This window comes from Aptenodytes forsteri, unplaced genomic scaffold (genome assembly GCF_000699145.1).
Source record: "Aptenodytes forsteri isolate BGI_AS27 unplaced genomic scaffold, ASM69914v1 Scaffold71, whole genome shotgun sequence".
In the NCBI taxonomy this organism is placed as follows: Eukaryota; Metazoa; Chordata; class Aves; order Sphenisciformes; family Spheniscidae; genus Aptenodytes; species Aptenodytes forsteri.
In genome coordinates, this window is record NW_008795923.1 from 1,136,491 (window position 1) to 1,149,819 (window position 13,329).

General features: G+C 38.1%; 1 protein-coding gene across 1 annotated transcript in view; it reads left to right on the top strand.

Annotated features, from left to right (window-relative positions):
* Positions 1-13,329, top strand: part of PPFIA2 (PTPRF interacting protein alpha 2) — a 374,120-nt gene that overhangs the window by 96,781 nt on the left and 264,010 nt on the right. The gene's annotated exons all lie outside the window — the stretch shown is intronic.

A 13,329-nucleotide genomic window follows, 5' to 3' on the forward strand; every position in this document is an offset into this window, starting at 1 on the left:
AAAAGAGTCTTTGGGAGGACCCCCCCCGCAGCGTGAGGCGGCACCCCCCGCAGCCGCACCCCCCCCGCTGGCGGCAGGCGGTTGCAGGCGGCGGGATCGGCCTTCCCGCGCCCCGCGCCGGCAGGCCTGACGGCAGATGGGATGGCAGATGGCAGTCAGAGGAAGGGGATCGGGCGGGGGCTCGGCTGTCGCCGTTTGTTTTGCTGGCGCTCGGGGGTGTCACACAAACCGAGAAGACGGGCGTGCAGGAGAGGGCTTCGGCTGATTTCAGAAAACCAGCCTTTCGGCTTCTCAGACCTGAAAACGGATAGGTTGTTTTCGTGCTTCGCTATAGTGTCTTTAACTAGAAGTAATACCTTATAATGCCTTTATATCTTACAGTTATCAGTGGTCGCTTCAGGTTTAAATCCTGCATAAGATGTTGTATTTTGCTAGGATGATGTCTGTTTTCCTCGTGTCATTTAACAAATAACTCTTGCTAGGAATAAAACGAATCGTGCACATAAATCCTCGCTTCCATGTCCATTAAAATGAAAATAGGCCTCTAGCGCACCAGTGTCAACTTGGCTATTCTTACCCGAAAGATTTAGTGCCTAAGTCCATGTTAAATTTGTGACATATCTCACTGCATAGCTGAGAAATAGCCTGATTCACATGTATTGTAATACTGAATGTTTGTAGATGGCTGTTAACTGCATCCTGCTTGACGGAGATTAGAAAGTAGGCCCTTATGTTTTAAGTAGGATATGCATATACTTAAAAGCCTACTTACTGACTGAGGGGCCACTTTCTAATCTCGGATACATAGCATGCTCTGCCTGTTTACTATAGATGGAAAACCATGATACTGAGCAGAGATTAGTGTGGCATTAAACCTGTGCATTCTGCAGTTAATTACCTGTATGATGGTAAATATTTTAAAAATAATTTCTTGAACCATAGAGTGTTTTTTCTTCTTTTTAAGTATATCAGCAGCTTCTCTAAGCATTTTTCTAAAAATTTAAAAGCCGGTATGCAACTTTGATGTGACCTTTGGTAGGATGATTCACAGATTATTTTTGCATGAATACTTTGATACCCACATTTGTTCTCTTTGTATCTGCAATTGCAAGTCATATGTGGATAATTAGTTTTGTCTTAGAAGCAACCACAGTGCAGTGGGAATGCTGCATCTTCCACATAAGGTGAATTCCTTTAAAGTATCTTCCTTTTTACTTGTTTTTGGCTTTGTTTTCCTTTCTTTCTTTCTGAAGAAACATCCTCATCTTTCTGAAGGCATTCTCAACACTGCATAATCATCAGATAAGGCTGATTTTTAAAATGCCTCAAGTGATAGAAACCCAGTGCAAGACATAGGGGACAGAGTAATATTTAAATATTTGTAAGAGTGTGATATGAAATTTACATCAGCACAGAAGCCAAAACCTAAAGCTTTCTCTTTCAATCATGTAATCTTTCAGCAACAAGAAACCAAAAAGTATTCTGTTTTTTGGCTGGAACCTTGGGAGGGGCTGCAGTTCACCCCACACAGCGCTGTTGTACTCATGTGCTGCTCACAGACCCCTCCCTCTGCCGATTGAATAGTATAGAAAAAGACTGGCTCTGCTACCACTTCTTTTTTTATTAGCTGAAGTAGAAAAAGATATAGCTTCTTCGCATTCATTGTGCTGGACAATTCTTTTGAACACCTACACATACATTAAGATGCTTGAATGCTGAATTGCAGGGAAAACCCAATGCAAGAGGGATAAGACCTCACTTGGATGGTACATGAAGTCTTTTTTTTGGTGGTAATTGTGTAACCGGTCCACTGTTATTCCCTCATCCTTTTGTTTATGTAGCCTAGTTTCATGGAAAAAGCTCGTCTTCCAATCTAAGCCATTTTTTACCTATGTCATCTTTTCAGTATCTATGCAGCAATATTCTGTGTCAGCAGAAACACTGTTCTGTGAGACAGCCTTTGCTTTGTAACAGTTTTGAAACCTACTCATATAGTATAACATTTGTTTTAACTAATCGGGTAGTTTATTATAAGTCATTAGGGGATGCATTTGGTAGTTGCAGTGTTCATAGTGTGTGTGTTTATTGCAGGGTTTAGGTCAGTGGTATCTTCTGTATCAGCAGGAGGAAGGGAGTAAAAGTACTTTCTTTTTTCTGTGTATGCTTGCAGGGCTGATGCATCACAGTCTACAGAGCAGAAAGGGCTGCACAGGGTTGTACCATTTTGGACTTTTCTGTGGATAGTAACATGTCTCAATAGCCATAGACATAACTCCTGTGTTCTGCCATCTTCAGAACAAAACATCAAATGAGGTCTGAGCTAACTAGATTTTAATAAAAGCAACATTTTGTTAATAATTTCTATAAAATCTAGCTCACCAAATATCTGAAGAAGCCAGTAAACAAGAGGAAGAAACCCCAGGTTTATCAATGCCTAAACCAGAAGACTTTCATTCTATAACCTACCAAATCCATAGAACAAAAACATTAATGCTGAAAATAACTCTTCTGATGGAAAAGGTCCAGTGTAGTTTTGACAGCAGCATTTTTAAAGACGTTATAGTTAATTGTTCTTTTCTTGAATGAATGAATGAGCAAAAACGTTCAGTGCTCTGAATTTAGCCACATGATCCTAACTTGAACTTAGGTCCTAAACCCCCAACCAATCATGAAGTAAATTATTATGAATGCATATATATTACAGCTTTAAGGGTTGATTTAGGAAACACTGAAAACTATTAAATCGTGAACATCCTGTCAAAAGTTATTTACCATTATAACTGATGCAGAACTTTTTGTTCTGTACTTCTAGAATTTTAGGGCAATATTATTCACTACTGGAAGTAATTTCCTTTAATGAAGAACTGATTACAAAATAAGAACTTATCAGTGAATACTTTTCATTTAGCACAGCTCAGCTGCAGGAGAAATACCTATGTCCTCTCACTTATCATAGATGCTGAGCACCCATAATTTCTGTGGAAGGTAATAGAATATGAGGATGCTCAGCATGTATTGGAAAGGGCCTGTGGTTAGCAACACCTCCTGGCAATCGTTAACTGAAACAAAAGGGGGGGGAACAGGTTTTAATTAAAGATTGCTTCTCCAGAGTCAGCTGCTTGTAGCTGCATATCGCTGAAGGGTGAAATCATTTGTGAAACAAGCAGACTGAAAAAAAGAATTGTTAAAAACCCCTCCACTTTTACAAGCATAGGTGCCTACAGTTTTATGCAGTACTTCCGTCTGCAAGATTCAATACGATCTGTACTCTGATGATTAAATCAGGAACACTTAGTGAAGGAGGATGTTGTCTTTTGGACTCTGCTGTGCCACTGATTACAGCTATTAAGACGCTGGAGTGTGGCAAGAGAGCAGAAAAAGAAAAAGCCTGCCTTCTGGCTAAAGCAGTTGAATGCTTCTCTGAAGCATGCCGGGCTGCCTCCGCTACAGACTACTTGCGTGATTTTGGTCAAGTCACATAAACGTAAATCTTAACAGACAATCAAGAGCTGGTCTTGACACATGGTCTCCGTTCTTAACTCTTGAGACTGTCTAAGGTTTGCAGGTCTCAAGCACTCCCAGTAAGAATGACAAAATTTCTTTGGTCATGTAATATTGAGTTAGCTGAAAAAAGTTGTGTAAGATACTTCATGTTGGATGTAAAATTAACAGACGCTTTTGGCAGCAATTTGCCATTGTCACTTAGTTTGAGTTACTGCCGTATACTGGAAAGTAAAAAATAACCTCATCTCAAGTTGCACAAAAGAAATGAGACTTTGGATCACTGGGATGCAATGGCAATATAGAGAAATACAGATTTTTCTGGGTGGGTGTTAGCAAGACTAAGCTAATTGTAAGGCCAGGTCTTAAGCAATTGAATACCTTCTTATTCAGAGAGCAACATCAGAATGTTGAAAATATTTTTAAAACCCTGTCGGGAGAAAATAAAAGATATCAGACCACAAAGAGTGTCATCGTCCAGAGTAGTTCATTATGCTGAATTTTAGGAAATTTAAAAGAACTCTGGAAATATATTCAATTTAGAAACTTTTCATGAAGATCTGTCCTGCCAAATCAAGAAAATAAGCCAGCCTAAAAGTACTATGCAACTGCTGCTTTCTTATTTCCATAAGATAAGAAACACCTCCATACCACACGGATTTAATGCTTAGAATAGAATACATAAAAGGATAAAAATTATTGGAAGGAAGACGTGGACAGGCTGGATCGATGCGCCAAGGCCAACTGTATGTGGTTCAACAAGGCCAAGTGCCGGGTCCTGCATTTGTGTCATAACAACCCCGTGCAACGCTACAGGCTTGGGGAAGAGTGGCTGGAAAGCTGCCCAGCAGAGAAGGACCTGGGGGTGTTGGTAGGAGTAGGGAAGTGATTGTCCCCCTGTACTCAGCACTGGTGAGGCCGCACCTTGAATACTGTGTTCAGTTTTGGGCACCTCACTACAAGAAAGACATTGCGGTGCTGGAGCGTGTCCAAAGAAGAGCAAGGAAGCTGGTGAAGGTTCTAGAGCACAAGTCTTACGAGGAGTGGCTGAGGGAACTGGGGGGTTGTTTAGCCTGGAGAAAAGGAGGCTGAGGGGAGACCTTGTCGCTCTCTACAACTACCCGAAAGGAGGTTGTAGCGAGGTGGGTATCAGTCTCTTCTCCCAAGTAACAAGCGATAGGACAAGAAGAAACAGCCTCAAGTTGCGCCAGGGGAGGTTTAGGTTGGATATTAGGAAAACTTTCACCGAAAGGGTTGTCAAGGATTGGAACAGGCTGCTCAAGGAAGTGGTTGAGTCACCATCTCTGGAGGTATTTGGAAGGTGTGTAGACGTGGTGCTTAGGGACACAGTTTAGTGGTGGACTTGGCAGTGTTAGGTTTACGGCTGGACTCAGTGATCTTAAGGGTCTTTTCCAACCTAAATGATTCTATGATTCTATATGGTATCTTTTATGGAAGAGGATAGCAAAACTTGGAATTCAAACGTTATGTTGTGGTTCATATGTATGTTTGTTTCCTTCTGGAAGCATCTCCCAAGGACTGAGATAGACTTTTGCTTCTGCAGGGCTATTTCTACTGTCTAGGATGTTGCAAAAAGTGGTATTTCTTGACCCAAACATATTCTGAAAGAATTAGTAGTTGTCAAAGGATGCCTTGAGTAGGAACATCTTTCACCTTCTTAGCCTGAGAAGAGATGTGAAACATTTTGATCGCATCTAGTAATTTGGCTCCTCTATTTCAAGAAAACTCTCATTCCTTAAGAATAAGGTCAAATGTTTTAAAACTGAGCCCAACACCTTAAAAATAAAATAAAACACCGCCACCACCAGCCCAACAAATCTGCTGTGTTGCTCCTTGGCTTGGCTATTACATGATCCAAATGTTGTCTTCCACTGACACATTTTTCAGCCATTTCTTTAGTACCTTATTCAACTATCGTCATCCTCTTTCAATATTGCTAAGACTTACGCTTTTCTAGGAATGTCTGCTTATGACATGATCCCTCTTGGCTAGACCACACCCATTGTTGTATAAATTTACGTGTAGTTTACATTACAGAAGTTGAACGTTCTCCAAGATCAGTTATCTTCCACACTGAACTACTGTTGTCCAATTCTAGGACTGAAACTTGCATCTAACTTCAAGACACTTTTAAGATACATACTTCCTTTGGCCAATTCTATTTCTGTATTATTAACTGTATTCACCCAAGTTCTGACATCTGATTACAAGACGAGTAAACCTTGAGCAGTGTTTTTTTTGTATCTTTTTACGTTTGGCTTTTCTTGTGGGTTCTTTGCAAACAGGTTTTCCCGTTAACAGGAAAAAATCTTCTATTATCTTTTTAATTTGTATCCTTTCCTGCTTTATCTTCTCATTTTTGAAGATTAGTGGGATATATTAGTTTCTAAGTATTTGCTTGAAATACAAGATATTTTCAAAGCTCTTGACAGCTCCCATGTAACTTGTGTTGTATTGTTTTGCTTTGGTTTTTTCTCTTGCCTGTCTGTTGGGTTTTGTCCCTTTGCATTTTTTGCGTTTCTGTTATGTTTCCCATGTGTTTTTTAACTGTGCTGTACACATGTGCTTTGTGCTTTAGTTTGAGACCTCGGTGTGTGTTTCTCCTTGTTTGCTGCTCGTGGTAAACTCATGCCCGAATCTTGAGTCACCTTTCACATGCTGTTTCATTATTAACTGTGGAGAGTCTTCCAAATATTTTACACGGATAAGCGTAGAAAAAATTGCAAAGTTTTGACAACTTACGTCTCCCCATTCTCTCAGGCTTTATTTCAGACTACGTGCACGCTGTATTCAGGAGGTATGATTGCAGTATGTCTAGATAATATAACTTGTGCCAAGTTTGTTCTAGATGACTTGCATGTAAAGAACCTTGAAGACTTGGCAGCACAGCTGCCAGGAATCATTGATCTGCTATAGACAATACAGGCAGAGCACATGCTGTTTTACATCAACAGCTAGGGATAACTGAGTGAAATGAATTAAAGGTACCCATCATCTATGTGGTACCAATCTGCATTCTCTCCCCAATTACAACGTTGCATTCTTCAGTCAAAAATGCAACTACTACACTGCATCAAGTATCATTTATCTTGATTGAAGTTTTAGAAATAGTTAATTAATATTGATCATTCGTATCCTATCTTTAAATATTACCCTAAACACCAAATGATTTTCAACAGCAAGACTGGAAATGCATGAAATCTTTTATTATGTGCCATAACTTTAAACCTTCTGGAAAGGCTTGGCATGTTTATATGCTAGTAAATCAAACAGTACTGGGAAACGTTCCTGGATGGTCAAACACAATCATCTGTAGTAGTAATCTATTGGCCCAGACCCTGGCACACTTTTCATTCACGCTAATTAACACTTTTTCCAGGCAATTCCTAAGTATGGTGTGGGAATAGGACTGTTGGGAATAGGGACCATTCACAATAAGCAGTTTGCATGCAGCCTCTCTGGGCACTTCAGTTGACTAGCATGTTTGTGTACTCCTCTGTGCCAGGTGGCCACAACGATTGGAAACTTTCCCAAGCACATTTAGTTTACTCCTATAAGTATAGCCTTCCTTTCCCCTTTAAAGGTGTCACAGCCTCCATGCCAACTCTGCTACCTCTTCTGGTTTAGCTTTGACAGGTTATGCCTGCCCCTTTCTTGCCCGGTTAATGTCTCCAGCGACTCAGATAGCAACTCCGGAGATGGGCAGTAACAGTGAAACACAGTAACGTTTGGGATGGAATTGCTTAGGAGGATGATCTTTGTCTAAACTGAATCAAGAAACAACTGAGCTGAAAAAGAGTCTGTGAAAGGGTATCCATGAAACAGATTTGTGCTTGTTGAAAGTTATTGATAATAGTAAAAGTTTATTTTTAGCCCTCATGAAAAGGGATGATTTTTAACCATGGAGCTTGATCTAACATGTCATTTTTAATCTAACGATAGCATTCAGCGTTCTACAATGGGCATTTTGTTCTCTAATAAGTGTTTACCATTTTACCTTTTAGATGTATTAATTGCAAAAATGAAATTGCAGAAATTAGGAAGAATTTTTCAAGGTTCTTGTAAAGCAAATGAAGAGTTCGCTGGTTAATTTAATATGTGAACAGTTCAAAGACGTATGAAGCAATAAAATACCTTGTTTAGCTTGAGCAGAAATCAAGTTCATCTGTTCAGATATTATGAGGTGGAGTATATGTAATGGAAAATTATGGGGAGATAATCATGAATGAGTCATTTGAAATTTTTAAAAAGTAATATCACGGGTTTTATTTAAATTGTTGACTCATCTGTGATTTATTTTCCCAACTGTTCTATCTTGCTTGTCTGTCAAACCACGTCCATGGTCATCTTAGGTTTTTCAGTTAAACAGAGAGTGCAAATGTAGAAAACCGTTCTGACGTTTAATGAAATGTCTTTTTTGGTCAGTGTCCGAAAGCTTTGAGTTACAATTTGTGTTTGTGCTTGTCTAAATTGGTTTGTATGCCACCTGTTTATTCTGAGGTGTAATGTTGTTCAATCTTAGCAAACCACAGTTAACTGCAATTTGAGTGCCGTTTTCCATGCGCCAACTAGGAGGTTTGGAGTCTTGGTAAATGGACGGGAGTAGGAGTAAGATAAAATGTTTCCTTTTGATTTCCATCTGGATGTGCAGAGAAGAGGCAAGACATATTCTGTCATGGTAAGCTGTTATCTGGAGATGTAGAGACAGACAGTGAAAATGATTAGGGGTAAGAAGGAATTTTTAAGTGAAGAGAGGCTGTCAGGATTAGCACTGTTTGGTTAAAGGAGAAGTAAACCATGACATATTTATGTAAGATGTAACTGCTGTAGAGGAGCTACACCAAATGTATCTATTAATTTTCTTAACAGAATAGAGGCCAGTGGGTGAAGTTGAAAGACGAAAAAATTTAAAACTGATGAAATCAAACAAATTATGTTCTGTGTATAATTTTTCTATGGGTATCTTTCCCATAAGGTATTGCTGAGAATACGTACAACGTCAGACTCAGGAAAGGACTAAAGTTTTATATGGATAATGCAGGTTAAATCTGTGGTTGGCTTGTGCCATTTTTTTTTTCAAATGAAAATTCTTCCTAATGCACTTCAATTAGGAAAATTTTCTACACATGTAAAATACTGTGATTTTACTATTCTATTAGCCATAGGTGCATATATTTTATATACATCTTAAGTTCATTATCTGTCTGGTGCTCTACAATTTTTTAAGGATTTCTTATGCCACCTTAAGAACATATTAATTAACATTGCCACTACTTGACACTTATCAAAATTTAAAGCTGCTTGATACTGTATGAAATTCTAAACAAAATTCTGAGTCTTGAATCGTAATAAATGTATATTTATTGTACACAAGAGACATGTTCATGCTGCAATGAACATGAAATAAGCACAGATATAGTACTAAGAATTAGAAACTGCCTGGACTGAGGTTGCTATGTTATTTAACCTTGTAGATGTGATTTAACTTGTTTATGTCACAATATCTCCTTTTATAAAGCGTGAATAATATTGCAGTTAATTTGCCGTGCTCCATAATGTTCTGTATCTTAGTCTGGGATGTTAATCTTGCATGTGATTATAACAGCAGACTGAATCTGGATGTAACTGTGAATTTGTTGCTGCGGATGTTGCTTTTCACATAATTTGTTTTAGGAAAGTACGGAAAGCTATTTTCAGGTTTGTGTGGTTTTGTTTTTGTTTCACATAGTTATAGGAATAGTTATTTCTAATAGTAAATTTCCCTCAGGTGTACTTAATCAGTGGTGGGGGTTTTTTGTCCATGATTATAATATTTTCTTGTCATATTTTGATGACTTGTTTAACATTCAGTTCAGGCTCCTAGGGTAGGATTCACTGCACCTAACTTCAGACATCTACAGCGTAGGCATTTCTGTCTTTACTGCCTCCCACCTCGGTGGTGTGATTCATCTCAGACTAAAATAGACATCTAAAATAGGGCAGAAGCAGTGCCCCTTGAAAGTGCCTGTCTTTATTGACTTTAAAGGGAGCCTGTGGTAACGCACAGAGACACTGGCACTTAGGCTGCAAATAAAGCCCACCAGAAGACGCTGATGCTCATTCCTGCCATTGCTTCCTTGAAAGAAAGAAATGGAAAAGCTACCTTACATACATTGGCGAGGAGCTTCCAATGTGGGGATGTAGGCCTTGCTCAGTAACAGCCACATAATTCTCAGCTTCCCACCTGGTACCACTCCACCTGAGGCTCTCTGTCCATGAGTAACGCTCTTCTTTTGATCTAGCATCTTTATAGTCTTACCACTAGGCTTTCAGCATTTTCAGAATGAGCTGTGAGTGCAGCACACCAGGCAGTAGTCATCTGCTACCACGCAGAAGGGACAAGATTTTGTTTAAAGATGAGAGCAGTACTGTGTCAGTATCACAGTGTTTAATTTAGGTTTGACTACATTTTTATGCTTTTGTCAAGTAGCTATTTTTCCTGACCATCCAGTCCAAGTGTATGTTTTTAGACCGTGATCTTTAATGACAACAGTTCTTTCTTCAATTAATATTGGCACACACATTTGTTAATTATCGATCCATCTCCATCTCAATTTTCTAGCTAGACATATAGATTAAGCCGTAAGAATGTTAAGAACAAGAACATATACATTACACTGCTTATAAGTTTATGGCACTTTTTAGATGCATGGCAAGATAAATCATGAGTAATGCTGCTTAGTCACTTGCATGATGAATATTGAAGGGAATTTTTTTTCTCTTTTTATGTCATCCAGACTGAATGCAGAAAGGAAATAAAAAATACTTTTATTTTTTCTATGTCTTATAAATACTATCTTACTTAATATCCTATCAACTTTTTTTTTCAAAACATGTTTAATAAAGAATAAAGGTGGCTATTGTGAAGATTAAGACTTGGAAAGTCCTTTTTCAGGATTTAGCATGTTTTGAAGCCGTTCAGCCCAAAGGTTAGGAAAATGGTGGTTTTATATTGTTGCCTTTTAACTTTTCTTTCAGAATTTTCAGAAAGATAAATAGGATAATTGAAAATCAACATTAAATCAGCATTAATCAGCACAGCATATTCTATGATTGCCCAAGTCTGAATTACGAAGGAAATAAAAAATCAAAAATATTTAGTTTGATTTGAATTCACATTTCCTAGCACTGGAAAAGTATCTTTCAACTGTATTTGCATATCATAATTTTCTTCCCAGAAAAATGCAACGTTTGCTTCTACTTAATAGGTATACAGTTGCTGGATTGTTCTATATTTTTATAATAGCTTAAGGGGAAATGAAAGTCTGCTGAGTCAAGAGCTGGAACAGCCATTTGCCCTCAGGACAGTATTGACTGTTTTGTTTTAGAAAAAGATATCTTTTCTGTGTTGGAAAGATGATTTTAGACAGTATTGGAGACACAAACACTCCCACTGCACTTTTGAAATGGAAAATGACATCAAGAGGTTAAGGACAAGTGCAGAAGAAATAGGATACATTTTATAAGAGACAGTTTCTGCTTTCTACCATGACCGCTTATCTTTATAAGGCTGTATGTATGACAATGATGAGATGTGCACTATAGCGAAGTCTTGACGTCTTTTCAAGCTAATATGTTATTACTGATTTGTGGTATGTACTTAAAGAAGAAAAAGCATTAGAAGGTTTAATTGCTTGTCTTTAGCTATAAATGGGAATTTTGCGTCGTCTGTAGAAGACTACATTTTGTGAATAGAGTTGGAGCAACAGGTCTGACATTGTCAAACTTGCTCAGTCGCTCCAAGTATCTGGCCTGTTACGTGTACAACAGTGAGACCTGATGCTCAAAATGGCATATAACAGCATCAGCAGGGCTGAAGGGAGTTAGGGAGGCTATTCAAAGACTGAGCATCCTTGAAAATTAGATGAAAGATGTCTTCAATTAAACAACCGAATTAATTACTGCTTTTGGAAGTATGATGTACATATTGTTTCCTTTAACAGTCCTTTAGCAGATTCCAATTCCAAGGCTTGTAATCCCATTCAGAATCATTGCTCTAGTTACCTTCAGGACAGAAAAGCTACTAGGCTAAATCTGTTTTCAGGAATTTTGTTAGAATATCAGTAATATTTCAATTCTTGCACAATGTGAAAGAAGGCATGATTATGCAGTTTTATGGGTTTTATTCTGGTTATTCATGTTTCTCCAGTTTATATTCATTTCATTCAGAAATATTTTCACTGACACAATGGAAAAATTATGAAATTTTAATCGAGAAAGAAAACAAACAGACCTTCTTCTGCAAAGGCCTACTGATATCCACAATCCTAACTCAAGTGAGTATTCCCAGTTCCCATGTAAAATATGGAACTAAGCAGTTGCGAATTTTAGCTTTTGATTCAGTTCTTTAAGTTCTTACTCAAAGGACCAGTTTAGCAACTTGCATCACTCATTAAGACAAAAGATATTTTCCAGCTGGAGCAGAAATAGAAATAAATGACAAAGACAATTGCCTTGGCACAAGCTTTCCTGACAGCCTTTATCTTCTAGATATAATTCTGCTACTCATTTTCATTAGTGGTTTACTCTCTGAATAGTTTTTATACTTGTGGAACAGTGTGCATCTCAGTGTATGTAAAGAGTGCAGAATTGGTATAAAATAAATGAATAGAATGAAAATGAATAAAATAATATCGTGTCCTGGTGTCGGCAGGGATAGAGTTAATTTCCTTCCTAGTAGCTGGTACAGTGCTGTGTTTTGGATTTAGGATGAGAACAATGTTGATAACACACTGATGTTTTAGCTGTTGCTAAGTAGTGCTTTTCAGCTTCCCATGCTCTACCGACTGAGAAGGCTGGAGGTGCACAAGAAGCTGGGAGGGGGCACAGCCAGGGCAGTTGACCCAAACTGGCCAAAGTCTCATTGTTTCACTTTTCATGACAATTTATTATTATTGTAGTAACAACAATAATAATAATAATAATTCAAGTATTAAACTTTTCTTATCTCAACCCATGAGTTTTCTTACTTTTGCTCTTCTGATTCTCTCCCTCATCCCACTGGGGGTGGGGAGGGTGAGCGAGCACCTCTGTGGTGCTTAGTTGCTGAGTGAGGTTAAACCACGACATACCATTAGGAAGAAAAAATATTTTTTGAAGGGAGGGGAGGCAGGTTAGAGAGGATATCTATTCATAGTGAGCTCTGCTAAGTTGTAGTGCTTGAACACGTTATCTCAAATTTGTATCTTCTTTTGTTTTTCCATCATAGGCCCTCATCCTATTTTTAACCTCATGATGAGGCACATAATGTAAGATGTTCACTTAAAAAGAAAAAGCCTCTCTGCTGAGGATGATACATAGGCAATGATTATCATCTCTTATGTTCTTTCATAGTTTCTCTCATCCTTAATGTACTGTGATCCTTTGCAGTAATTTACGTAATTTAGATTCTACATTTACTGGTAAGAAACGACTCTTACTTTGCCAAGTACAGTGATACCACTGTGTATAATGTTACAATATAAACAACTTAAAGGATGTAAAAACCGAAAGTGATACCTAAGTGATATGATGCAGGGTGAAATAACAAGCTGACTGTTTTCATTATTTCTTTCCTACCATCTGGGATCACGTTATTTTGGATTTTTTGGTCTTGATTCATCAAGAGTTAATGTTAGATTTGACTGGAATTTTATTAAAAAATACTCATAAATGCAGTCACTGTTATGATTCTACATTAAAAAGTGTCTTTAATTCCAAAGGGCCTCTAGACTTTTCAATGAAATATGTGGTTATGCTACAAAACAGAAATGCAGTCATTCGTGGCAT